The following is a 27,884-nucleotide window of genomic DNA, read 5'->3' as shown; positions in this document are numbered from 1 at the left end:
CTCTGTATTACCACAAGCATGACCTTTTGATTGCGCCTACCTGCTAGCCATTGTGCGGACCACTGTGCCTCACTTTGATTGTGCCTACTTGCTAGCCATTGTGCCTTAGCCTGCTGACCACTGCGTCTCACTTTGATTGTGCCCACTTGCCAGCCATTGTGCCCTAGCCCGATTGACCACTGTGCCTGCCTACAGTACCTTATTCTGATTTTGACTACTTGCCTTCCTGCCTATACTGACCCAGTCAGCTCCCGCTCCACCCCAAACTACTCTATTGCCATCTAGCCAACCTCACCCAATTACATTCAGGTCTCTCACTAACCACCCATGGTAAACCTCTACTTAGCCACTCTCACCTTAACAGCCACACTCGCCTTGCTCCACCACAACACCACCACCTGCCACAAACCCTGTACACGATCACCCCCAATCCAACATCCCTCATACACCTCGACTATGGGTTTTTTCGAGGCCCAACATACTGACCAGCCTAACGGCGCCCTAAGCCCCATAGAATGGATCTGCCGATTTGCTGCTCCGCCCATTCCTTGGAACCCATGCACATTGAAAGATAGAAACCTGAGACTCGGCTCTCGGTTCATAACCCCCTCCCCCCACCCCCAAGACTCTCGCCAAAAGACACTCCCCTCAGCCCACGCTCAATCAAGCTAACACAGCTCAAATTTTGAACGTCACCCAAACAGCCCCCTTAAGCACCTCTGAACAGCCACTGATCAAGGGTGCCCTCATCGGGGGGCGTGGCTTGGACGGCCATGTAGGAGGCTGTGCTTTCGTGGAGCTCCGTAGATCCTGAACTGATCCTGTGGAAATGGAGCGCGTGCGGCGACCAGCCAGCGCTGTAAAATCACACACAGGTGTATGAACATTTTGGTGCCACTCGCTGAAGGTTTGGTGGGTGGGGAACGCTCGGATCCCGAGTTATTCCCACTGTGTTGCCGCGGGTCCCGGATCGGGGACACAGACAAAATGGCGGCCAGAACAAAGAAGAAGGCAGGAGTCACAGGGGCGCCGCTGCAGTTGCGTGCTCAGGACCTGCAGGGCCCCCGCTGCGAACTTTCCGTTCGTCGCCCGAAGGCAGACTGAGAAGCGGAGCAGGAGTGATGGGAGAGTGCACGTCGGAGGCTGCAGGCATCCACGACCGGATTGACCCATGGGCTGCAATGCAGCCGAGATCCTGCTGAGCGATCTGCCTGCGGTGACTGGGCCTGTGGTGGAATTGCTTAAACGCCACCGGCACCCAGGAAGATACATTGTTGCTGCGCAGGGGGTGGGGGGGGGGGGGGAGACCAGCGTGATCCTTACTGGCAACAAAGTCGCCGCGGATCCTGCGAGCGGCGAAATCGCGGGAGCGGCTTTTGCTGCGGGCCCCCTGGCACTGTGTATTCGCTCGGGGTGTGGAAAGAAAAAACCCCGTCGGAACTGCCGACGGACAGTGGCAGATCTTCCGTGTGCCCTGCAGGCCCTTGAGCTGGATCGCCTGATAGGAGGGCACTTGTGTGCACCGGGGGTGCGCTGGACCCCCCCTTGAAGACATTGGGCGCAATGGAGGCCGTGCTACGGAAGGGCCCAACATAGACACGGCACACCAGATAAGTGTGCACTGGATTGCTGGTGCTGTGCCCGCATATTGGAGCATCGACACGGGCTTCCTGAACGGGCTGATCTGGACCTTTGTGGGCCCATTGCTGCCTACTGGGGCCCCCCCTTTTTGGCGCTCACGGGGGCCCTTCGGAATATGGGAGCGGGAGCACCATAGTTTAGGCCACCCCACACGACGGATGACTTTGTGATTGTAAAGAAGAGGCACCAAGGGACTGGGGAGCGCTGTTCAGGGATCATACACTGCAGAGCCCGGTAACATAACGCCGGTGGTGTGAGAGTACGTGGGAGGACACAGCCCACTCGGGGCGTGTGCTGCGGATAAGCACAGGTTTGGACAGCAGTGGGTGGTCTGTGGCCACGCGAACAGCGGTGTGAGGAGAAGCACGGCGGGATCAGGTTCAACTGACGCGGCAGGATGTCCTCCAAAGTGGTGAGACCCCGGATCAAGCAGCCCACGATGGAGGCCTACGCCAAGTCGCCCCCGGGCGCGGAGGGGGGCAAAAGTAAAGAGACCCCTGCGGCGGCGGACCCACCAGGCACTATCCAGGAGGTGCTGGCAGCAATTGCTGACTTGAAGGTGGCCTGGGAAACGAAGTTGGGCCTAGCCATGAAAGAGCTGCAGGAGGGCCTAGACCTCAAGATCGGAACCTGCTGAGACAGGACGTGCGAACGATCGCGGAGCGCACTGGGGCACTGGAGAAGGAGTTGGCCCCGAACACGGAGGCGTGCGCTGCACATGCTAAGGAGCTTCATGCCCTTGTGCAACGAGTAGGCAACCTGGGAGGACAGAGCAGAGCAAGCAGAAGGGCGCGCCAGACGAAATAACATTCCCATAGTGGGTGTACCGGAAGGGATGCAAGGATCGAACCCCACAGAATACATCGAAACCATGCTCTTGCAGGAGATTACAGGCGGGGAGTTGACCCAGGGGTTCGTGGTTGAAAGGGCGCATAGGGCCTGGACCAGGAGACCGGCCCCAGGTGCCCCCCCGCGGCCGCTGATCGCAAAGATCTTGAATTATCGTGACCGCAAGAAGATTCTCAAATTTTTCTGGAAAGGAGGAACGATAGAAAGGGGGGTCAGCGAAAATAACGGCATACCCAGACTACACGCTCCTTGTGCAGCGTAGTCGAATGAACTTCGGATCGGTGAAAAGGGGGCTCAGAGAAGCAGGCCATCGCTACATGTTGCTCTATCCCGCCAGGCTAAAGGTGTTTTACAAGAACAGATCCCTTTTCTTTGAGACGATGACTGAAGCGATGGATTGGCTGGATATGCAGGGTCGACCTTAGGAACAGGATGTCCAGACGGAAGCGGCTGGAGATAAGTAGCACGTTGCGAGGGCACCCGTGGTGCCATAGTCATGACACTGGGACTGGAATATAGAATGGTATTGTGCTTGTGGAGAGGAAGTCCATGGTATCTGCCGGCGGGTCCCGCTGGACGCACCTCTCCTAAAATAGATGACTGGGAGCTCCTGGAAGCACCCTCTGAACCCAATAGTAGTATACTTAGTTAGGTCACCGTTAGATTGGTGATGCCCTGCGGGGTCCTTGTTCTCGAATACGAGGCAGGTCCAGACGTGGGTAGGCCTGAGATCCAGGGATGGAGCCGGGCAATTGTTGGGGGTTGGTAGGGAGGGGGGGAGTTGTGTGCTGTGGTGTATATTTGGGGGATGGGGAAGGGGGGGTTTTGTTTGTAAATAGTAGGGAGAGAGCCGGAAAATGAACTAGCAATGGGAGCATTAAAGGAAGGGTTAGGATGGGGATAGTCCGAATAGATGGCGTCGGGTAATCTCAAAGTTGTGACCTGGAATGTACGGGGCCTCAACAGCTACCTGAAACGGAATAAAGTGATGCTGTACTTAAAGAGGATGCGCATAGACATAGCCCTGCTGCAGGAGACCCACCTTACTAGGGAGAAGGTGGAGGTGGTCAGGAGGAAATGGAAGGGCAATGTTGTAGGTGCTGCGTACTCGGCATATGCTAGAGGGGTCATCACCTGGGTGGCGCCGCATGTGCCGTTTCGGGAGCTTGGCTCCACGGTAGACCCGGAGGGTAGGATGGTGGTGGTAACGGGCCTCCTGGAAAACAGGGAAGTGCACATCATAAACTTGTACGCCCCCAATAACGACACAGCGGCTTATTTTAGGACCCTTTACAGTAAACTTGGGCCCCTGGCAGGGGGTACGGTGGTGTGGGGGGGCAGGGGGGGACTTTAATTGTACCCTGAATCCCAAGATGGATAGGTCAATGGACAGGGCAGGAAAAACGGCGCCGGCAGCTAAAGCGCTGGGAACATTACTGAAAGACCTAGGCCTAGAGGATGTGTGGAGGAGGTTGCACCCTGTGGATAGGCAATATTCACACTACGCAGCGCCACATGATTTGCACACAAGGTTAGATTATATATTTGTAATGGCTGCAGGACGAGGGGTTCCGGGAGGATCTGCGGGATGCCATCGAAGAATATTTTGATATAAACACGGGAAGCGTACGTTCAGTGGGCACTCTGTGGGAAGCGTTAAAAGTGGTGGTGCGTGGGGTAGCCATCTCCAAGGCTAAAGGGCTCCAGGGGGGTATAGAAAGGGAACTCCAAGAAGCGGAAAGGGAGCTGGAGGATCTCACGCGTTGTGAAAACACCGCCCATAATAACAGAACCAAGATAAAAGAGCTACGGGTGTCCTGTAGTGCACTCTGGGATAGGCTGTGCAGACTCAATTACAGGAAATACACAGAGAGGATACATGCGGGGGGCGACAAGCCAGGCAGATTGCTGGCCTGGCTGTATAAGAGTGAGACCCCCCCCCGCTCGGTGATCAGTGAGGTAAGGGATGAGGGAGGTTGCATTTGCAACACCCAAGATGGGGTAAACAAGGAGTTCCTTACGTTTTGCAGACACTTGTACGAGGATACGGGGGAGGATATGTGCCGAGACATACTGGACACATTGGAGGACATAGAGTTGCCCACCCTGGACGTCCTAGAATGCGCAGAATTAGACGCACATGTCACCTCAGATGAGCTGGAGGTGGCGATTCAGAATCTGCCCACATGCAAGGCACCTGGTTCAGATGGGTTGCCTAGTGAGTTTTACAAAACATAAGCAGGATCTGCTCCAGCCACTGCTTGCCACTTTCAACGAGGCCTAAGAGCAGGGGGAACTCCCATTGTCCCTCCGCGAGGCTGTGATCATCCCACTCTTGAAACCAGGTAAGCCGGCCGTGGAGTGCGGGTCTTACAGACCGTTGTCCATGCTCAACCAGGACAGCAAAATACTTACTGCAGTGCTGGCTAATAGGTTGAAGAAGGTTATTGGGAAGCTGATACACCCAGATCAGACGGATATGTTCCAGACAGGAACATCACCGATAACCATAGGAGGCTACACCATATCAATGACCAAACTGAGGAGGATAAGGGCGAGCTGGCCATAGTGTCGTTAGACGTGGTCAAAGCCTTCGATTCGGTAAAATGGCCCTGGTTGAAAGCGGTCCTGAGGGGATACAGAATGGGACCTGGATACCTCAGGTGGGTCCAGTTGCTATACAGCGCCCCGATGGCGAGAGTCAAAACGGGGTCCACGGCCTGGCAACTTAGTAGGGGGACCAGACAGGGATGCCCCTGGTCACCCATGCTATACATACTGGCATTAGAGCCGTTGGCGATATGCCTGCGACAACAATATGGGGAGGTGGGCATAAGCACTGTCAGTGGTAGGCACCTGATATCACTATATGCGGATGACATGCTTCTTTACTTGCATTATCCGGAAGAAAATCTGCAGTATGTGTTGGAGGTAATGGAACGGTACGCCACACTTTCAGGCATATCGGTGAACCCCAGAAAGTCTAGTCTGTTTCCTTTGGGCAGATATAGGAATGTCCCGTCGCAGAGGTTGCCTATCCTGCCAATACCATGGCAGACAGAGACATTTAGGTATTTGGGAGTAAATATTTACCACAAGATCGAGGCGGAACACAAACATAACACGGAAAGAGCGATAGAGGGGATCAAGAATAGCATGGCGTTTTGGGCTAGATTGCCCCCGACTATGATGGGGAGAGCGGCCTTGCTCAAGATGGTGGTATTGCCTAGACTCTTGCACTTTTTCGTGAATGTCCCGTTTTTGATACCCAGAAGCCTATTTGTGAAACTTCACAGCGTGTGCAGGGGTTTTGTATGGGGTAACTCCAGGAACAGGGTGGCCCTGTGGAAGCTTCAGAACCCGTATGACAAGGGGGGTATTGGCCTGCCAAATTTTGAACTCTATTACCTGGCAGGGCAGCTGCTGTATGTAGCCAGGTGGCTTTCGGCGGAAGACCCGGCAGAGGCTAGGCTTCTGCGTGGGGATTCAGCCCCATACTTTTTGAAGGAAGTGGTGTGGTTGCGTAGAGACAAACTGGTGGGCAGGGGGCGGCTGCTGAGGCTGGGCTGGGAGATCTGGCAAAGGACTTAGAGGATGATGGGGGATTTGGAGCCGTACTTCCAGCAGGCCCCACTGGTGGCACTGTGCGGGAGCGACTATCAACTACTCGAATCGGTCCGGAGATACTGGGAACAGGTAGGCCTGGCCACCCTCTGAGACATGGCAGGAGGGGGAGGCATTGGACTTCCAGAGGTTGCAGGAAGAGACGGGGGTGCATGGTGGCCAATATATAACTTACGCTAGGCTTGTGAAAAAGACCAGAGAAAGATGGCCCGAGACAGTGCTAGCGGAGGATCCTGATGCCTCCCTGGAAACCATGTGTGATGTATCAGAGGGCGGGCACGAGATAATGAGGATATATGAGCTCCTGCGAGTAAGGGCGGGGAAGGAGTTGCTCCAATTAAGACAGGATTGGGAAGAGGAGGTGGGAGGACCCATGACAGACGGGTAATGGGTGTGGGCTCAGAGGTACCACAAAAAGGTGTCTCGGAATGCGAGATTCCAACAACTTCAACTATATGTTACGCACAGAGCTTACCTGACCCCTGGGAAGATTGCAAAGTTTGGGGGACCAGCTACACAGCAATGCCCCAGGTGTGGGGAGGTGGATGCGGGGCTGCTACACATGTTTTGGGCTTGCCCGGAAATGCTCAGGTTCTGGGATGAGGTTAAAACGAAACTGGCTGGTGGGGGAGTGGTGTTGGATGTGGAATCGGCCTGGTCATGCATGCTTGGGCTTTTTCCTAGACCCCGGCATTCAAAACACATGAGCAAGATGAAGGACTTGGCTTATGTTTTGGCCAAGCGCAGGATTGCAATGGGCTGGAAGGTGACCCATAGACCTAGGGTGGAGCTATGGTGGGCGGACCTCTTGAAATGGGCGGAAGCTGAATCTGTTGTCTGGTTTGAAGTAGTCACCAGGGGGGGCGAGGAGGAAGTAGGGCCCCTGCTGGCCTGGCAGCAATTGGTGGCCTCTATGGCAAATCCTTACCAGGGCAACAACGGAACAGAGGACTCGGGTGATGACCGCTTAAGTATTGTGCCACCTGATAATGCTCCAGTAGAAGACATGTGCGAATTGGCTCTAGTTTAGGGGGGGGGGAAGAGTTGGGGAGTTCTAATGGAAATATGATGGTCTAATGATGTTTTTTGCGTATTGAAATAGTTGTAATATGTGTTTCGTTTGCTTTTGAAAATATAATAAAAATATTCCAAAAAAAAGGGTGCCCTCATCAATGCCCGCTCCCTGGTTGCCCATGCGCTAGATATCGCAGACTTCATCTCTGCCAACAACCTGCACTTCCTGGCTATCACTGAAACCTGGCTGCACCAAGCAGCAGGCCCAGCTCTATCCCTCGCCATCCCAGAAGGTTATTCAATACTAAGGAAAGACCGGGACATAGGCAAAGGAGGAGGAGTAGCCTTCATTGCCAAAACATCCCTTGGCCTTAGATTAACCCCAGCGCCCAGCTTCCGGTCTGCAGAACTTCTGTCAGCCAAGCACCAACTCTCTGTTACACAAACCATACTATTACACCTCCTCTACAGACCCCCAGGACCCATTACCACATTTGAGGAAGAGATATCCGACCTCTTGACCACCAACACCAAAACAGGATCTCAAATTATCCTACTTGGCGACCTCAACCTCGGTCTCAGCGACCCAAACGATGCCAATGCGCTCTCCCTGGAAAGCACCATCTCCCAACTAGGGTTCACGCCCTGGACTGGCTAGCAGATCTCAACTGCTCTACGACCATCACAAAAAATGAGCAAACTGCATGGTCTGACCACCACGCCATCTCCTTCTCCATCCAAGGGAAATCACAACCAAGCACACCAACCCCCATCATCCCTCAAACCCTCACCAGAAATAACCGCAACATCACCTTAAAAAACCTCCGCCCACTTATAGACAACATCCTTACCCCCACAAACTATGTTAACCTAGATGCCGCGAAACTTGCTGACCTCTACAAGAAAACGTTAGAATCAGCAGTAGACACCATCGCTCCACTCAAACTCACCAAAGCCAAACCGACAGCCCACATGAACAAATGGTTCACACCAGAGCTAAAAATCCTCCGAAACGCCAAACGAGCTGCTGAAGCCACCTGGAGAAAAACACCCAGCCTATCCAACAAAACACAACTCTCGATAGAAGCCACCACCTACAAAACCGCCATCCTCAAGGCAAAAAAAAGAGACTTATGACAACAGAATTGAGAGCGCCAAATCCAAAACAAAAGAGCTCTTCAATATCCTCAGGGAACTCGAACCCCCCCCCCCACACACTGGCAGAAACTTGCGTGAAAGATGCAGACTGGTGTGAGAGGATTCAAAAAGCCCTAGCAGACAAAATCACCATTTTACAATCCAAAATTCTACAGAAAAAAAACAGCCTATCCAAAAAAATAAACCATCCACCGTCCACCACTCCCAAAACTCCCACTTGCCCCCCCTTCTTCTCACCAGTATCCAATAAAGAAGTAGAAAGCATCATTAAGGGCCTCAAACCCTCCAGATGCCCAGCTCCCATCATCCAAAAAGGCGCCAACATTCTGGCGCCCTTCACAACAGCCCTTAACGCATCCTTCCAATCAAGTTCAGCGCCTAGCAGCCTCAAGGAGGCCTGGGTCATGCCACTACTAAAAAAACCTAATCTAGACCCCAACAACCTAACCAACTACAGGCCTATCATCACTGTTCCCTACATTCTAAAGATCTTAGACAGAGTGGCCTGCCTACAAATCCAGAAGCACCTGGAAGACAACAACCTCCTGGGTCTCAGACAATCCGGCTTCAGGTCAAGGCACGGAACAGAGTCAGCCCTACTGGACCTAAAAATCCAGATGGATGAGGCAAAGGATAAGGGTAATCTAACCATTCTCCTACTGCTAGATCTATCAGCAACCTTCGACCTCGTCGACCATCAGATCCTCACGGAACATCTGATGACCTCAGCTGCCTTCTCTAAGCAGGTCGACTGCCTGGATCCAGTCCTTCCTAACCAACCGAACCACCCGGGTCTTCTCCCCGGGGGCCTCGGCAATCTCTGTCCCCATCACCTGCGGCGTCCCTCAAGGCTCGTGCGTCTCGCCGACCCTATACAATATCTTCACTAAGCTATTGTTTGACCGCCTGGATAAACTGGGTGTCACATACACAAATTATGCTGACGATACCCAGGTTCTCATCACCCTATCAGGGTGCTACGATGAGGACTCCATCAGAATCAACAACCTATATTTGGAGATCCAAGCCTGGATGGCAGAGCACGGCCTATGCCTCAACGACGAGAAAACGGAGCTCCTTCTTGTCGGCTCCCAACCACGGCTAAACAAACTAGACCCCCGTTACGTGTCCATCAACATAGACGGTAACCTAATCACAGTAGCCAAAGAAATTAAAACCCTTGGGGTTTATCTAGACTCTACTCTCTCGCTCAAAAGACAGGTGAATGCCACAGCCTCAACCACATGTTATACAAATAAGCTTATCAACGCCTGCAAGCCTTTCCTATCTCTGTCCAGCTGCATTACACTAGCCAGAGCGCTAGTGCTCTCAAAAATTGACTACTGTAACACACTCTCTCGGCACGTCAGAACGCAACCTGAACAAACTACAGGTGCTTCAAAATAATGCCCTCAGAGCCGCCCTCAGTATCCCCTGACACGCCCACATCTCCAGCATCAGACAAGATGCTCACTGGCTCCCTGTACGAGACAGAATCACTCTCAGATCCCTCGTCATTGTCCATAAATGCTGCTCCAATGACACACCCAAATACCTGGCAGACAAGTTCCACAATCACACATCAACTAGAACGCCATACTCACATTGCCTCTCCATTCCCAAATTCTCCCTAAAAAAAGCAGGTGGCGCCAGCTTCCCGGTCCTAGCTGCCAAACTATAGAACACTATGCCTCTAAACCTTAGAGCAGAACCCTCCTTTTGGACCTTTAGAGCCAATACTAAAACATGGCTTGCCAACAAAAACTCTGCTTAATGTACTTCTTCTCCACTTGTCCCTGTCGACCATCTTGTTACCTAGTCTACTACACCTAATGTTATTTCAGAGTCTGTATTGTATATTTTTGCCATGTTGTAACTGTCTCCAAGTCTCCGGCGCTCGGTTACCCCAGGGTTCGGTGCGCGGTACAAATAAAGAAACTAAACTAAAGTCATTACCCTTGGGACACAGATTGTCAAGAAGTTTTTGATCTGCTCAAAACCGCGTTATGTTCAGCGCCGGTTCTGGGCACAACAAAATACAGAAAGGATTTTGATTTATTCGTGCATGAGATGGATGGGCGTGCCTTGGCTGTTTTGACACAGGAACATGGAGGAAGAAGTAGACCGTGTGGTTATTTTTCCTCCACGTTAGGCTGTTGCATTTGCTTTGCCGAAATGTCTAAGGGCTGCAGCTGCTGCTGCCGCAGTGAAACGATGTGAGGGTATGGTCTTGGGTCACTCCTTGACCGTAATGGTACCCCACTCAGTGGATGTTCTATTGAATAGAACACAGACTCAGCATTGTGTGCTGCTAGATTTACGAGGTATGAATTGATTTTCATTTGCACCTCACATTAAAATTGCACCTCACAACATTGTGTGCTGCTAGATTTACGAGGTATGAATTGATTTCATTTGCACCTCACATTAAAATTAAGAGATGCTGTTCTTTGAATTCGGCTGAACTATTGCCTCCTTTAAAAATGAGGATTGCACCAATAGTGCTTCCCACGAGTGTCTGCACATTACTGAGCAAGATACAAAAGGCAGAATTGATTTGATCGATACACCATTAACATCACCAGAAGGAGAGCAGTTTTGTGATGGCTCTTGTTTTAAATTACCTGATGGCACTTCTACTGCTGCCTATGCGATTACCACTTTAGACAGCATTATTGAAAGTAAAAGAATTCCACACAACTCTGCCCAGGCTACTGAGATAGTCGCCTTGACTAGAGCTTGTGAGATATCCCAAGGGCTCAGCGTTAACATATACACGAATAGTCAGTATTCCTTTGGAGTCACTCACAACATTGGTAAATTATTATTTTTTTTTTTTTTTTTTTTTTTTGAAACATCAGTCGAAATATGTCGCAGTATGATACCGCGACATCAGACTTTTATTACAACCGAGGTTCATCCGAAGATTCATTTCCTTTAGTCCGTTTCTTTGTAGACAAAAGTTCGATTGATGTGCTCTCCATTAAAAGCATCCTTCTATATTCTCTAGATCAAGTGCGTCTATAAAGTTGACTATCGCACAACAGAGTTTTACAACATTCCCGGCCATTGCCTGCGACCACCAATCACGTGCTTCTGGATCCGCTGGGCAAAAGTTGCCTAGGTGTAAGGCTCGTTTTGTTGTGAGCAACGTGCATTTGGTTATCAGATGTTCGATGGATTCAGGTTCTTTCATGCAGAAACGGCATCTGTCGTTGTTTACTTTGTTTGAATGACGAAGCCACAGTGCTGCTTTTGTGTTGATTGCATTTAACCGAATTCGTAAAAACTGAGCCCGGTGATGGCGGGAAGGACAGTTTGTCAAGTATTTACATAGAACGCCCAACTTATGTTGTCCAATTGCGGTGTCTAGAGTTGTAACCATCTTGCTACGTTGGTCGTAATTCTGGATCCAATGCATTGTGTCGACCTTTTTCTTAACCAATTGCGGTCGCTTTATCAATTCATCAGTGTTTGAGTTAGCATGGGCTAGAATGTTTGTCAGGCGTTGTTTCCACTCTTCAAGTAATACTGAATTCCCCGGGCCAGGTCTGATGGAAAAGGGCTGATAGGCAGGTGGTTTGGATGGCATAATCATTTTTCTAAAAGCCATCAGAGATTTCCATATTACGCAAGCATGAAGCGAGTTTATGGATAGTTCGTATCTTAGTTGGATCATTGAGATGTAGGTTGGTAACTTCAGGACACGTCGCCAAAAAATAGCTTCAAGCTTCTGCCAAAAAACCGCTTCGATGGACCACCCTGCTTCAGATCCATAAGTAATCGCTGGAACGACTTTCTGCAGATAAAATTTCAGGATTGGGGTGAGTGCGAATTTGCCATAAGATTTGTCCAGAAGCTGGGCTTGAATTCCAAATTGCACCATGCGGGCTTTCAAGTCTACTTTCCAAGGAGTTTCGCAGAGTGAGTTGTTAAAGGATATCCCCAAATATCTAATTGAATCGACCACGTCTAGTGGTTTTTTATTTATATGCCAGGTGAAAGGACGTTGATTATTAGATTTTGGTTTGCCGATGATGATAATTTTGGTCTTGTCGATGTTTATTGACAAATCGTTGGAGTCGAGGTATTCATTAAGGTTGGACAATTGCCGTTGTAGGCCTATCTGGGTTTTGTCCAGAAGGACTATGTCGTCTGCGTATATTAAATGACCGATTTCGATGTTATTTAAATTTGGAGGAAAATGTCTCACATTTTTCCGGTGTTCAGGTATGTCGGCAATAAACAGTTTGAATAACTCGGCTGCTAGTGGACATCCTTGTTTCACCCCTGTGTTTGTTGGTATAGGGTTAGAAAGAGCACCTTGGTTGTTTAGTCGAATGCTGATTGAAGTGTTTGAGTGTAGCGCTTTTATTGGATCCATCAGGTTACTTGGGCAATTCCATTTCTTTAGTTTGGCCCAGAGTTTTGAGCGATTAATGGTGTCAAAGGCACTACGTAGATCGATAAAGGCTACGAACAGTTTGGTTTTGGCCCTTATACTTTCCAATTTTAGGATTGTCATTAAAAGCAGGTTTACTTCCACCCCGACTCCTTTTGTGAATCCGGTCTGCCGGATGTCAGGGATTGAGTTCGTCGTTGACCAGTACGTAAGCTGTAAGCGTAAAAACGATGCAAAAATTTTCCCAATGGTGTCCAACAAGGCTACCGGGCGATAGTTGGATGGGTCTGCCCGATTGCCTTTTTTGTAAATTGGGACTATTATTGCTTCTCGCCAGGATCCAGGAATTGTTGTTGTTGTGGACAGTCTGACAAACAGGATTTCTATCAATTTAGCCCATTCCTCCGCGTTATCTTTTAACATGATGTTAGTTATTAGGTCGGGTCCAGCGGCATTAGAGTTTTTCAGTGCTTGTATTGCAGTTTTTATGTCGGCGGCAGTGACTCGTAGCCCCCAAGAAGTTGGATTTGTCTCTGGAGCACTTTGGTCTTCTTGTTGTGTATTACTGAAGATTTTTGCGTAATGTTGTGTCCATTGCTCGGGGGCAATTACGTTTATCGTCGTTGGCTGATGTTTGGAGTTCCCAGTGTTTAAGATGGCCCAAGTTTCGCGGGAGTTTTTCTGAATTAGCTGTTTCAGTAGCGACTCCGCTTTATCTTGTTCAATTATGATTTTTTGTGATTTAAGCCAGGAACGATACGATGGTCGTCGATTTTGGATGTCATGAATAATGGATCTTCTGTTGTCGGTGGTCTTAATCAGTTTCTTTAGCTTCCTCACATCTCGTCGCATTTCTCTTTTTGCAGACGTTATTATCATGGATGAGACATGTTTATGTAAATGACCCATAGTTGCATTGGAAGTACGTGTTGTGACAAAATCGGAGAGTAAAGGAATATACTCAATCAACGAGTCGTCATTGTTGACAAAATTCTGTCTTATTTCCTGGAGGTTCCTTCTATTTATTCTGAGACGGTTGCCACCTGCCGTCACTGAAATCGGAATTTCATAGTAACGAGTGTCCAATGACCATTCCAGCTGACAGGTAAGTCGCAAAAGGTTGTGATCGCTCGTTGACATAGGCAAGATTGTTAGAGACAGGTTTTTCTCAAATAGATTATGTGAGACCCAGAAGTAGTCAATGATTGAGTGGGTCTTGTTGTTTGACCACGTTTGACTTGGCGGTTGGTCTCCTATGACGTTCCCATTAACCATTAAACAGTTCCTTGTGCAAAGGGCACGGCTCCATAACATGCCACGGGTAGGGATGTCTTTGTCTAGAGCAGGCTTGTAGCTCTGTGTTTCACGCTCGTATTTAAACCAAGCACAATTAAAGTCTCCTGCACAAATGATTGAGAGATTCCTGTATTTCAATATGGCCTCATCGAGGATGTGGAGCATAGAACTAAGAAAAAGCTTAGTACTGATTTTATGTGGATTCCAATAACCATTTAGAATGAGCAGATGTGACCTGGCGTCATCAGATTGGTGATTTGATTGTAATAGGACGCCTTGTATGAAGGGATTTGGAGCGAATGAAGCCTTAGGTTGCCACCATGTGTTAATTTTAATCATCATTAGTAGACCAGAAGAGGGGCGGCCTTTTGGTCCTTTGACAGCGGGATTTAATAGGGTCGTAAAGCCATCTCTCATTGGGGGTTCACTTAACCAGGTTTCTTGGAGGCAAATGATAAATGCCTTGTCCAGGTTGACATCAAACCGATTGAATAGGTGAGAAGACCCCCTGGTATTCCAAGAGAGAATTTCACGTGTGCATTCTGTTGCACGAACTGATGGCTAATTCCGATCTGTTATGCTGTGCGTCATGTTGTTCATCGGGATCCGATTTGTCTCAGATCTTTGAAATTCAACTCGTGGTGGTTTCTGTTTGTGCTCCATGTGTCTTTGTTCACGATGACTGGGAGCAGAATACTCCGGACTGGTTTTCCGATTGTTTGTGCCCAGGTTTTGCGGTTCAATTGAAACGTCAAAGCCATAGCTCAGTAATTCATTTGCCGCTTGCAGAATAGTGTTCCGTACTAAGGCAGATGGAATATGCAAGAGCACTTGATCACAACGTCGTTCCGTTGCGTATTCTACAATTCTTATGTCTGCTGACACTATCGTTCGTAGTGACGGAATGCAAGTGAGTAGTTTCATCACGTTCATGTTCACGTCATGATCATCGTGGTGAAGATTTTGCAATCTGAGTTTGCAAGGTGTTAAGCCGACACTAGAACCCAATGAAGTAGATGCCTGAGAACGATAATGGACTGACCTGTTCCCATGCGAATTTGTGTGTTTTGGATTCAAATGGGATAACTTTTGTTCCTTGTTTGGCCTCGTCCTTATTGGATTTTTGTCGATGTTCGTAGATCGATTGGGATCATTCGTGGTCGTCGGTAAGTGAGTTGATTGTGAAGTTTCTTGAGCAAAATCTGGAACCAAATTTTGGTGGTCGAATGACAAGTCCTCAGAGTATGTAGATAGGTCACAGATATCGATTGTAGAGCTGGAAGAATTGTTTGTAGCAATTACTGAGTCAGAGTCTGTTCTTTGACGTTTGTTCGGATGGGCTTCTGGGGCATCGAGCTTCTTTACCTGTTTTGTTTGTTTTTTTCTAATGTCTGAGTCATTTTGGTTAACTGCTTTGGCCTGGTTAAATAGACCGGGGGTGGGGACCTTCGGCAAATTTCTAATCAGGTTTCGAGAGCTCAGAGATGATGTGCATTTTTTGACTCCTGGTCTTGGTATTGTCTGGCGTGAGTTCTGAGCTTGGCGTTTGATGTGATTTACAGCGTTAAAGTCTTTTACTTCTATTTGTTTTGAAGGGCCTTGAAAGATGCCAAAGGAGGCCACAGATTTCATTGCCGGAGGCTGAGATAAAAGGCCATTTGTTGGGAGATTTTTTGAATGGTCACAATCGGAGGCTTCGTGAATTAAAGGAGGTTTGTTTAAGCTGGTCGCAGATGCTTGCTGTGAAACAGAGATCACTGAGTTGGATATTTTTTCAGTTGAGGTTGAAGTTTGATCTGCTGTTGTCTGAATTATTGTCTTTGTTATGGCCTGCAAGGAAGCGTCCTGCATTAGAATTCTTTGGGATTCAGGGTTTCGCGTGGGCGTTGAGTCTGTAGTTTGGTGCTCAGTCTTGGAGTAGATTTCGGTTGAGAAATGTCGCATCCATTTCACCGCCTCAAGAAGGCCGTCGGACAAGGAGTCGTTTTGGCAATGATGTCGGGCATCAAGGTCGCTTAAGCGTTCTTGCCAACGCATTGTCTTTTCGGCTTCCTGAGTCAGCTGTTCCTGTAGAAAGTTTGTTACAGTCTCAAAACTATCCATCTTTTCCTTTAATGAAATGATAAGTGTGGACTGGTCCTTGTAAGTATCTAGCAAAGATTCGTACATTTTTAGAAAAGGCAAGAGTGCTGTTGATGATGCGGCTAGTACGTTGTTATAAATCTGCATTGCTGCTGCTGATGAAAGACTCGGTTTAGGGCCCGCTCCAGTCTGTTCACCTAGATTAGACTGGTTACTATTTATGGAGTCTGAATGAGAGTCTGGTATTAATATTGCATCACCAGTTACATTTGCCGGAACTGCTTTTGGGGCAGGTTGAATGTTTGAAGACAAATTCTTGTTTTTTGTTGGGTGCACGGATGATGTGGTTTGATGTTGTGATTGGGCATAATGCTTCGTATGCCGTAACGCGTGATTAAGTTTGCCGTCAGTCACGCATTTGGGATGCGTTAGCAGCCCAAGATGGGGGGCTTGTCGCGTCAATTCGCTGGTGTGAGGCATCCCTGCTAAGTTTTGCACATCACCGTTTTTCTTGTGGGACCAATCGATGTTGTTTCTTTGGTCTCCTTGCTCTGTTTGAGTCATAAGGGAGGTCCTTTTTGACGGTGTAGTGTCCTTTTCATTGAAGGAATTAGGCTTTGTGTAGACAAAGACAGTGCGTGTGGGAACTTTATCAAAGATTTCAGCAGCTCGATGTTTGACCGCGCTTTGAGCTTTAATGTGCTTCAAGTTTGATACTAAGGAGCTCACGGCCAAAGTGGTTTCGTCGTGCTCAATGATTGCAGTTGCAATTAAATTTGATGCAATAGCGTTTTTTGCTTCAGAGTAACTTGTTGAGGCAAGATCCTCGTTTTCTTGTGAGGCTTCCAAGAGCTCGACATCCGTTAAGTCGAATGGCGTAAAGAACTTGTCTCCTTTGTTCGAGTACAGTGGTTTAATAGAGGTAGATGAGTCTGTACTCCTGTTTAAGGGGGGGAGGTCGAGTAATGATAGTAGCGGTCGTTGTGGAGAACTGATGGTGACTTCCACGTCGGTTCCGTCGTCTGAAGTTAGAACCATAGTTTCGGCTTCGCTGACTTCGCTGGTAGTAGCTGCGTGCAAAGCACATGTGGAGGCTCCACCAGACGTGTCAGTGTTAGGTACGTTGATTTCAGGTTCATCTAGACTTGACGTTGACAGATCAATTAATGTTGTCTCATTAATCGCAATATCAGGTGTAGCCGATGGATTTTGTGGAGGCACGGTGTCTCCCTTTTTATCAAGGGTAGCTGGTGCACATATTTCGGTGGAAATCTCAATGGATTCCTCAGTGTGCTGCTCGTCTGAGTACATTATCATCGGTACGGGCAAGGGGTTAACAGTGGTCATATCGTCATTAGTACTTTGGTCGGTTGACAAGGAATTAAGAGATCTAAGTTCAGACATGTTTTTAGGTGCACTTTTGTGGAGCAAGGAGCTTACCTTTATTGGCTCCACTCTCGCGTCGCTTTTTAGCGCTGTCCAAGGGTTTTGCATACGGCGTTGTTGAATGGTTTTACGTCGGGTAAGGGGGCCAGAGCCTGTTTGGCCGCCTATGCCGGAGTGCGCCGTCATGAATAGCTGAGTCGCACTGCCGAGACCAGCCGTTGACTGCCGTAGACTGACTCAGCTCACGACTCCGCGCGCGCTCCGCGCCGGAATCGAGGCTAAATAGGATCCGCCTCCAATTGTCAATGGCCGATGTTAAAGGCACAGGCACAGTACGCTGCGGCTCCAGCCGGCAGTGCAGAGAAAAAGGGAACACGTTGCTGCAGCTCCTCACGAGAAAAAAGTCGTAGCTGACTGCCGTAGACTGACTCAGCTCACGACTCCGCGCGCGCTCCGCGCCGGAATCGAGGCTAAATAGGATCCGCCTCCAATTGTCAATGGCCGATGTTAAAGGCACAGGCACAGTACGCTGCGGCTCCAGCCGGCAGTGCAGAGAAAAAGGGAACACGTTGCTGCAGCTCCTCACGAGAAAAAAGTCGTAGCTGACTGCCGTAGACTGACTCAGCTCACGACTCCGCGCGCGCTCCGCGCCGGAATCGAGGCTAAATAGGATCCGCCTCCAATTGTCAATGGCCGATGTTAAAGGCACAGGCACAGTACGCTGCGGCTCCAGCCGGCAGTGCAGAGAAAAAGGGAACACGTTGCTGCAGCTCCTCACGAGAAAAAAGTCGTAGCTGACTGCCGTAGACTGACTCAGCTCACGACTCCGCCAGCACAGCAGGAAAAGCCAAAGTGATGTGAAAGGAAGCAGCCCGTCGTTGGTAAATTATAGGCTGAAAGAGGATTTTTAACATCTCATGGTACAAAAATCCTGCATAGTCCTTTGATAGTTCAACTGTTGTCTGCATTAACCCTTCCCAAACAACTAGTATATTAAAATGTGAAGCACACCAGAGGGTGACTGAAGACATTGGAAAAGGAAATGCCTTTGCAGACAAAATAGCTAAACAGCCTGCTACTGACCCTCACTCGCGGATGTATGTGTTAGATTCCACTAAATGGATTGCCGAAACTGGGGTGATGGAGGAGGGCATTAGTGGTGTGAAAGAGATACAGGCTGAGGCCCAGAAGGAAGAGATTGAAAGTTGGGCTTCGGGACCTGGGATATTGGACAAGAAGGGATGTTGGGTAGATCGGTAAGAAAAGAGATGGATGCTGCCTAACGCATACGTAACAGTGATAGTGATAGTTACTATGGCACAGGGACCAGCACACATTCATTCGAAGAGCATTTGTAAACACTTAGACACAGTTTGATATAACGATAACATTACCAAAGCTGCTGAACAACTATTTCAGAACTGTATGATTTACTTACAACATAATATTGGTAAAGGTACACCGGAACCTAAAAGGTCGTTTTGGACCTCCCGCTATGCCATTTGAAGTGATACATTTTGACTTCATTGAGATGGAGAGATGCCAAACCTACAAATGTGTTGGTAGTGATATGTGCTTTTAGTAAATGGGTCGAAGCCTTCCCTCTGAAGGATAACACTGCCATGTCAACTGCCAAAGTAATGTTGAAGAAGTACTTTCCAAGGTTTGGGTTGCCCAGAGTAATTTGGTCTGATAATGGACCACATTTTATAGCGGCTATTATACTACAAGTACGCAAGTCGCTACAAATAGATAAGAGATTCTATTCAGTGCGGCAACCCCAGAGCGCCAGTTTGGTGGAACGTCATAACGGTATCCCTAAGAATAAATTAGCCAAGATATGTGCACACAGCAAATTGAAATGGCCCAATGCTTTACCCTTAGCCTTACTATCAATGAGAACAGCAGCACAAACCAGAACGGGCTTTCTTCTTATGAGATCGTCATGGGGAGACCTGCTAATATATGGAATGCACCTAGACCAAGAAGTTGAACAAGATAGAATATCCGCTATTAACGGATTATTGTGACCTATCGACTCAAAACCGGTGTTTGATTCACCAGCAGGTGCAAGCCACTTTGCCTGAGAAATACAAAGGACCTGGTCACCACATTCGACCTGGGGACTTCGTTTTGGTGAAGGAATTTTAAAAAAAAGTGCTGCCTCGCAGCTTGTCGGAAAGTACCATATCAGGTACTACTGGCCACTCAGATGGCTGTTCGAGTAGATGGAAAATGTCATTCGATTCAGGCAGCGCACCTGAAACGAATGCCCTTGCCTTTACCCTGCGACAAATGGGTTGAGGGGGTTGTTGATAATCCTGAATACAAAGATGTGCCCGTGGCCAGGGGCTATTCTGATCAGGGGCTAATTATTTAGCCCAACCCACTCATTCTACACTTTCTTCAGATCCTGTTTCCTTATTCACCGATCACACTATATCTGGAGTCACAAGGTACAATCTTCGACCACGGAACTAGATAGGGAAATGACATTTCTGCTAGACTAGGAAAGTGTAGTTTGTATACTGCACCCACAAGAAACCAACGGCTTTCCCTCCAATCCCCTCTAAGACAAAGGAAAAATGTTGTTTGAGCAACAGTAGGGCTGAGAAAAGAAGACAGAGACATTCATTGATCCAGAAGAAGATTACAAGCAAGATAGGCCATGTGGTCAAGTGCCACCGACGGATGAATTTACAAAGCCTGTTTTAGAGAGGCTTCTTAACGGACACTAAAAAACTATGCCTATCTTTGGAGCACATGCAAATGAGGACAGAATTGACATCGCTACTAGAAAGCCCATATCTAGTGGGCTATGGTCAACAAAGGAGAAACTAATCGTAATAACGCTTGAAGCCTGTGTTATGATCATTTTAATACCTGTCTTATGGTACCTGGAGAGTTCACATCCGCTTAGTATACTGTTGCCTACTGCCAACCCCACTTTATCTCCTCTTTATGTGCACTCTCACACACTTCGAACACATGATTTGAAACATTGAGAAGGTTACCACAATAACACACTCAAACAAATTGTGAATGCCACACATGCGATTTTGAAAAAACAACTGTTGGGTATGTTCTCACCTACCACAACACAGTGAGGGAGGTTTGGGATGGTACATCTATCCACTTCCACTGTCAACTTTGTGTAATGCATCCTTAAGAGCCATATTCTTTGGGAAGTGGCACGATAGGTAACTTTGATGGGATGAACATCAATGAATTTGATTGTTTGGTATTGTTACCCCTAGGATGCTCTGTCTTTGCAAGTAAGAGTACAACAAATATTGCCTCCACTAGGAATGCTGATAAACATTCGAGACCCCATCAATCTATGATCTCCTTTAAAATGGCACCTGTAGGGAACTGGGACGCAGTCCCTCCCTCCTACAACATTAATCATGATCCAGATATAATACCATTCTTCTTGAGAAAAGAAGAATACTGGTGTATGGGAACATCTGATAAATGTATGAATAATGCTGTTTAACAAAACTAGACCCTTATACAATGGGGGACCCATATATTTTGTTTGTGGAAGAGAGGCCTATCCATGGTTACCTAAAGGTTGGAAGGGGACTTGTTATTTGGGAATATTGTTGCCTGGGGTTTATGTCACATCCACTGCAGACATACTGAAACATAGGCATAGGAGGGGAAATAGATGATGACCCCCCCCCCCCAGGTATTAGGTGACGTAGCAAAAGCCACGATTCCTTTTTCAGGCCAAATCCTTAATTCATGAGATATTAGGAGATTGGCAAGAGTATTAGAGAATACTATTAATGAGACTACTGACATATTGTTCAACATGACATTGTAGCAAAAAGCAATTTGACTAGTGGCTCTTCAGAATAGAATGGTCTTAGATGTAATATTCGCTGAACGTGGTGCCGTATGCAAAATGGCCGGGTCTGCGTGTTGTGTGTATGTACCCGACTCTTCTCCCATGGTGTTCCAAGCTATAAAACGACTACACATACTTTGTACTGAAGTTCTCGTTCCCGGAGGAAATTGGGACATAGGAACATGGGCTTGGAATCTGCTGAAAACCTGGGGTTGGAAGATCTTCTCGGCACTTGCCATCATCGTTGGGATAAAAATAGTATTATGTTGTTGCATTCAATGTCTGCCCGTCTTAGGTCCTGCATTAGGTAGTTGTTAAATCACTAATGAAGCTTAGGCCTGGTTCCCAACCTCCTGTAGATGTAACTAATGCATTGATAATGCAGGAAGACACTATCAAACAATTTATGTCTATCAATATAGAGGACAGTGATGACTCTGGTTGTTCTGATGACAATGATACATGGTCATTTGTTTCTAGCAATGTGTTGGCTTAGACCAAAATGAGGGGTTATAAAATAGACATATCTTGCATTATAATGTTGGCCTAAGCGCATACACATTGAACTGTGCCATCGCGGTTTCCGAAAACGCCATCTTGGCTGCTTTGCTCTCATTTCCGTGTTTTCATTCTGAACGTAGTGAAAGCTCACAAAGTCACCACTTCAGGAGCTTCCCTAAAATCTGCCCCCACACAGGAATGCTAAGAATCACTGAGCACACTGAACTCTGCAACAGAGACCCTTGAAGCACTGGCACGAACATAGCTAATCTATAAATTAGGTGCCATTCTGTTTTCCTTGTCTCTCTTGTTTTCCACCGCTAATTGTGAACCTGCCATCCAGAACAAGTTAAAGCAAAGCATGATTCACTGCATATTCTGTTTCTAAGATGATGAAACTACTGAGAAGACATGCAGACTGACCTTTTAGCTTAACACAAACATAGATAAAGTAGCGCAAGGAATATTACCTTGTACTGAAGAACACGATATCCTTCCACACCCTCAGCGCCTTACTTCCCAGACAGTAAGTATGTCTGTAGGGTGACATGGAGTGTTCGACCACATGTTGCGTGGATAATTGCCCACGTTCATGGGTCTTTAGGTCACAAGCAATTATCACATGGTCAGCTAGCCCAAATTCGTCATGATATTGTAAAACTGTATAAAACAACTGTATGCCCACACATTTTGGCTCACTTTTACTATGCTTGTATGCAGTGCATTTGTAGAGGTCGGTACACACTAGAGTGTGAATAAACTACCTTTATTCCTCGTGACTAGTGTATCTTCATTGTTTTACAGTAGCCTCCTATTTTCGGGCTAACACCAACTTATAGCAATTCCAAGATCGCTTAAAATACTGCAAAATCTGATATTTTTCAAAAAGCTGCAAAATCAGCTATTTTTGCAAAAACACACAATGACTGCCATTGAAAGGCCCTTTTCAAAAAAACAATCTGCATTAAAAAAAGAAACATGTCTCCTTATGAGGGGGGAGAGAGAGGGGAAGCAGTGGGCCAAAAGGGAGAGCAATGAGACCGAGGGGGAGCAGTGTGCTGCCAGAAAGTAGAGAGAGGGGGATGGGCCAGAAAGCAGAGAAGGGGGGGAGGTCGAGTGGTGGGTCAAAAAGAGAGGGAGTGGTGGTCTAGAACATGGGAGCGAGCGTCAAATTGGCAGTAAGAATTGGGGAAAGAGTACGCTAGACTGGGAAAAAAGGTGCAAGGTGGCGGAGGAGCGAGAAAGAATGAAGGACAGTAGACTGCACGAGTATCTGGAGAGCAGACGGTGTGCATTAAGAACATGGTTGGGGGTCGCAGGGACTAAAGTGTGTGAGAGGGAGTGGGTTGGAGTGTAAATGTATGAGCATGAATTTTTGAGTGAGGGATGTAGGCGAGTGGGAGTCATGCAGTTGCTTGGGGGGGATTTGAGAACAGACAATATGATTATTTGCACAATTACAAATGGCAATGATTAATAAAGTTAATGATGTAAAATAGGCTTGCACAATAAACAAAAAAATTAGAGCCAAACATACTCCGTTCTTTCAAGCCGGGGACATGATCTATAGCTTTTTATGGCAAGCTGGCTGTTTTGCAGCCCCACACACAACCTCCGTTTTGAAACCTGTCTCTCTTATACACAGCCTCCTTAGCACCCTCCAGTAAATAAAAAATGTGGAGCAGAAATGCTGATTTTTTGGCTCAAAGTTTTCTTTTTTATACTACAAACTGTTCAATGTCATGCTGCATTGTTGCGGTGGGTCTGAATAATGACATTTTATGCTCGCAATGGAAAAGATATAGGCATAGCAGGCTTTATCAATGATGTGAGCCTGGAGGCCTTGAATGGTGTAACTCTCGCTTGAAATTGGTTAGCTAGATCTGAGAGGGGGCTACATTCCAAAAACGCTTTAACTAAAGAGAAGTGGTTCCATAAAAATGTCTGACACTTCCCATCCAGCCCTGGCTCTTCATTCAAGTGTGGTTTTCATTCTGGCACTTGTAGTTTAGGTTTTCCAAAATATGTGTATTGTAAAGCAAATGCAGATTGTCGTTGGCTAAAAAGCAAACACTGGCCACTATCCAGCTTCTATCCGACCAATGCCTCATTACTCTATATGGCGATTGTGAAGCAGAGATATATATTCCTTCACTCCATGTCAGTCAGGTGTGAGTGGTTCATCCTGCGTTGCATGCTTCTCTGCTTCTGGTATTCATAATTGTGTTTTTCATTCCTCATTGCAGAACTGCAAGTGACAGAATGCAAACAGGGAGACAGGCTTGGGTGCCCTAGTCACGTGTTATATTGCAACAACTTTCTGTGTTTGAACTCTCCTATGGGTTAGTTGTATTATTATTATTAATAAACAATGCGCCTCATTTAGAGTCTGCCGGTCTGGAAACAACGGTGGCGGTAAACCCATTGCCACCGCTGTTTCCAGACCGGGTGATTCTGAGTTCTACAGGCGGGTGGTGTCACTCCCGTCAGGTCTTACCTGGAGGGAATAACGCCACCCGCCTGCAGGCGGAAATGGAAACACTGGCTCCGTCATAGACGGAACCAGTGTTTCCGCTGTTTACGAAATTCTGCCGAATTACCGGGTCACCAGGGCTGTAATGCCCCGGTGATTCCGGGAATCACGAGGAGGTAATTCATTCCAAGTCGGCAGCAACCTGCTGGTTTTTCCAGCTCGGTAACAGCTGGACTTGGTCTCATTACGAGCCAGGCTCCTTTACCGGGTTCCCAGAATGGGGAATCACCGGGCCATTCCGAGTTCGGAGGGCCCGGTAATTCCTCCCCCCGGGAACCCTCCCCATTCCCATCTGAGCCCCTATAGGGCTCAATGGGAATGGAAGAGGGAGCTAACAACGGGCCGATTATGACCAGCCTGTTAGCTTCTTCTTCCCCTCGCGGGACCCGGTAACGACGCCTGGTTTTACCAGGCGTCCTTACCGGGTCCCGCGAGGGGACCTCGTAATTTCGCGGGACGGGTTTAACGGGCCCGCCTCCATTAGCGGAGCCCGTTAACCCATTCTGCGAAGGTCGTAATGAGGCCCATTGTCTTTTTTCAACAATGAAGAAAAATATTGAGCATATCACTGTGCATCGGTGTAAATAAAATAGCATTTTTGGAAAAACATTCTTTTTATGCTTTCAAACGTTGCCAACTTTGTACTTTTCTATTCATATACAGTTTACCTATTCTTCCACAAGTAAACCAAATAGCTGTTGTCTGGGAATTGCTTTAAAATGCACATGGGCCATCAAAATGAACAGCTCTAACATTAGCACTTTGAATGATGTTAGGACCTCCCGGATGACCTGGCCCTGTGTGCCCCTACTTCTGGGGAAACTCTGGCAAGAACGGTGGACTCGCGGGTATCTGGCGGCTGTGGTCTGAGTCTACCGTGCGGTTTACTTACCCAACATGTTGCACTGTACTTCACGTCTCTCCGTCTATTACGGATTACCACCATGAGGAGAGACTCCCGATATGAAGGATATCAAAGATGGTGATCTCCTTGGCATGTCTCGCTCATACTAAGATGGCAGCCACCAATTCGATGCTTCGTTCAGGAGCACACAGATTCTATCACTTGACCAACCCACGATATGACCGGCCTCTTGCAATCCTGCTAAGGAGACGAACGCTAGATCTTGTTATAGGTATATTTAGTGTTTCTTGATCGTTTGCCTACGTAAGTGGATCATTTCTCAAGGGTATTGGCTCCCTAGGGAGTTAGTTATACAATCATTCTTGGAACTATTTTATGAACCAGGATTTACATTTCAAAGTTTCTGGTGGTTCTAGTCTGGATCCTGAGAGTATAAGGTAATTACTCCAAACATAGAAGTGTGGGGAGAAGTACTGTCCCTGTCATATTCATTGGTTAATCCAATACTGTTGTCATCCCACTACAGCTACAAAGCCCCAGTGCCAGAGCTTGTGAGGCGCATCATATAAGCCGCCTATGGCTAGTTAGGTTAGCCCCTAGTGAATGTCCCCTTATTCGTCCCTGGAAATTTACCCGAATAGGGTGCAGGGTTAAAGGCTGATCTTTCCTTGGCTTCCAAAATTCCTGCTCAGCGCTCTTGAGAATATTCAAGTAATACAGAGGTTGCAACAGATGGAGAGTTGGAATGTCGTACCTAAAAGGGTAACTGAAATGAAACTTGCACTGTGACCCTTCTGTTTTAGGTGCCGCCTACTGGGCAGCCTCAAATCACAGCTCCAAGCAATACTACGGAATTCAAATACAACGGACAGCCTTGCAGGCTGACAGACACCTTAAAACCAGTGGCCGCTACCGTTGTTATATCACTGGCTTCTGAGACTTTAAACTTAAGACTGCCGATCCACGGGAGATAGAAAATCTAAGAGTTATTGTCAGTAAACCAGAGACTCGGGCAGTCCGGGTGGGTGGCAACCCTAGGCCCTTTACTTTGAGCACCCAAAGTCTACAGTGTGGGATATTACCCCAGAAACCGATGACAAACCAGGACTGCTCATCTCCAGTGCCCATGCAAATGACAGAAAGAGAATGTCCATGAGTGAGGGAGGCTGCGGGAAGTCTCCTGTCACCCATGCTCATTGTCTCTCTTTGCAGTGGTGGCTGATCAAGGGTAGGGTACACTTCCATCCCCGCTAATGGACAAGCTGCACTTTCAAAATTGAAAAGGAGTGTGGGGTGGCATCTACTGGGAACGAACATGGGCTGAACTTTTAAGCACACGAAATACAAGAGCTCTGTTAAAGAAAGCTACAGATTTGTTTGCCAGAGCATCTGGGAGGAGAAATACCACAGCGAGGTCATTGTATTTTTTTAACCCAACCCCGTTTATTTTTCATGCTACCAATTAGGTGTGTCAAGTTGAGAGCTGTTCGAGAATTACAAGAATAATATCCACAGTGTGCAGAGAAAATAAAAGACTCAAGCTGATCGAACAATCACAGAGAGAGCAGCAAGGAGTAAAAGTGGGACATACACCACCACATCCCCACCAGCCCCAAGGCACTGTCTGCAGTTTGCGTGTAATGCACTCACCTGTCCCCAGGTCTTCTTCCCTGGGGGATAGTGAGCAAGGGCACCGGACTAAGACACAGCGTGTGTGTGTAAATGCAGGGAGTCAGAAGCTCATTCTACGATGACCACCTGCACCAAGGAGCTGCACATGCAGATCTCACATGTGGCGCCTCTGCTGGAAAGGGAAGCACTGGGGGACTCGGGGGGCCATGCTGCTGATAATACACAAGGCCCAGCGAGAACCGGGAACGCCCCGGCTCTTGGCAGCGCAAGAGACTGGCACTGGGTAGGCGAGCAACAGTCCTTCCTGAAAGCACTTCCCTGGTGTCCAGAGCCCTGTTCTGCCTCTGCCGCTTCTGACCCGGAGCTGAGGCCCGCAAGCAGCGCTTTCCCATTGGGCAGCGCCCACTTCCTGTTAGAGCAAGGAACCTAGCAACGCGTACTTCTCATCACGTGACGTGCGTGCCGTGTCCTGCTACGTGACGTGCGTTCCTGCGCGGTCTGGAAAGAACTAGGTGTCCATGAAGTGGGGTCCCTGAGATGCCGACGCCCACGCCAGGCCCGCCAGAAGGGGGGGGGGGCAGATTGCAAAGAATTGCGGGATCTTTTCAACACTTCCCTGAAAGCCCCTGTGGTGGTGTGAGTCTCGGGTGTGCGTGAGAGGTGGAGGGCGCCGATGATGAAGAGGCCTGGCGGTCATTCGGAGGATAGGGGGGAGGACGCCGATGATGAAGAGGCCTGGCGGTCATTTGGATGATGGGGGGGAGGACGCTGATATAAAGAAGAGACCTGGCGGTCATTCGGGTGATGGGGGGAGGGCGCCGATGATGAAGTGGCCTGGCAGTCATTCGGGTGATGGAAGAGGCCTGGCGCTCATTCGGGTGACGGGAGAGACCTGGCGCTCATTCGGGTGATGGGAGAGGCCTGGCGCTCATTCGGGTGATGGGAGAGGCCTGGCGCTCATTCGGGTGATGGGAGAGGCCTGGCGCTCATTCGGGTGATGAAGAAGCCTGGATGTCATTCGGATGATGGGGGGTGCGGGGGGGGGGCG

The 27,884-nt window shown here is 48.1% G+C and overlaps 1 protein-coding gene across 1 annotated transcript in view; it reads right to left on the bottom strand.

The window, feature by feature from the left end:
* LOC138565890 (uncharacterized) overlaps window positions 1-27,183 on the bottom strand; it is a 98,756-nt gene extending 71,573 nt beyond the window's left edge. The window contains exon 1 of the mRNA XM_069643032.1: window positions 26,855-27,183. The gene's annotated coding sequence lies outside the window, so the exon portion shown is untranslated. The remainder of the gene's footprint in view (window positions 1-26,854) is intronic.
* Window positions 27,184-27,884: the final 701 nt, after the last annotated feature.

This window comes from Ambystoma mexicanum, chromosome 1p (genome assembly GCF_040938575.1).
Source record: "Ambystoma mexicanum isolate Mex_15411 chromosome 1p, UKY_AmexF1_1, whole genome shotgun sequence".
Classification (NCBI taxonomy): domain Eukaryota; kingdom Metazoa; phylum Chordata; class Amphibia; order Caudata; family Ambystomatidae; genus Ambystoma; species Ambystoma mexicanum.
The sequence above is the reverse complement of the archived record's forward strand: the minus strand, read 5'-3'. Positions and strand labels throughout refer to the sequence as shown.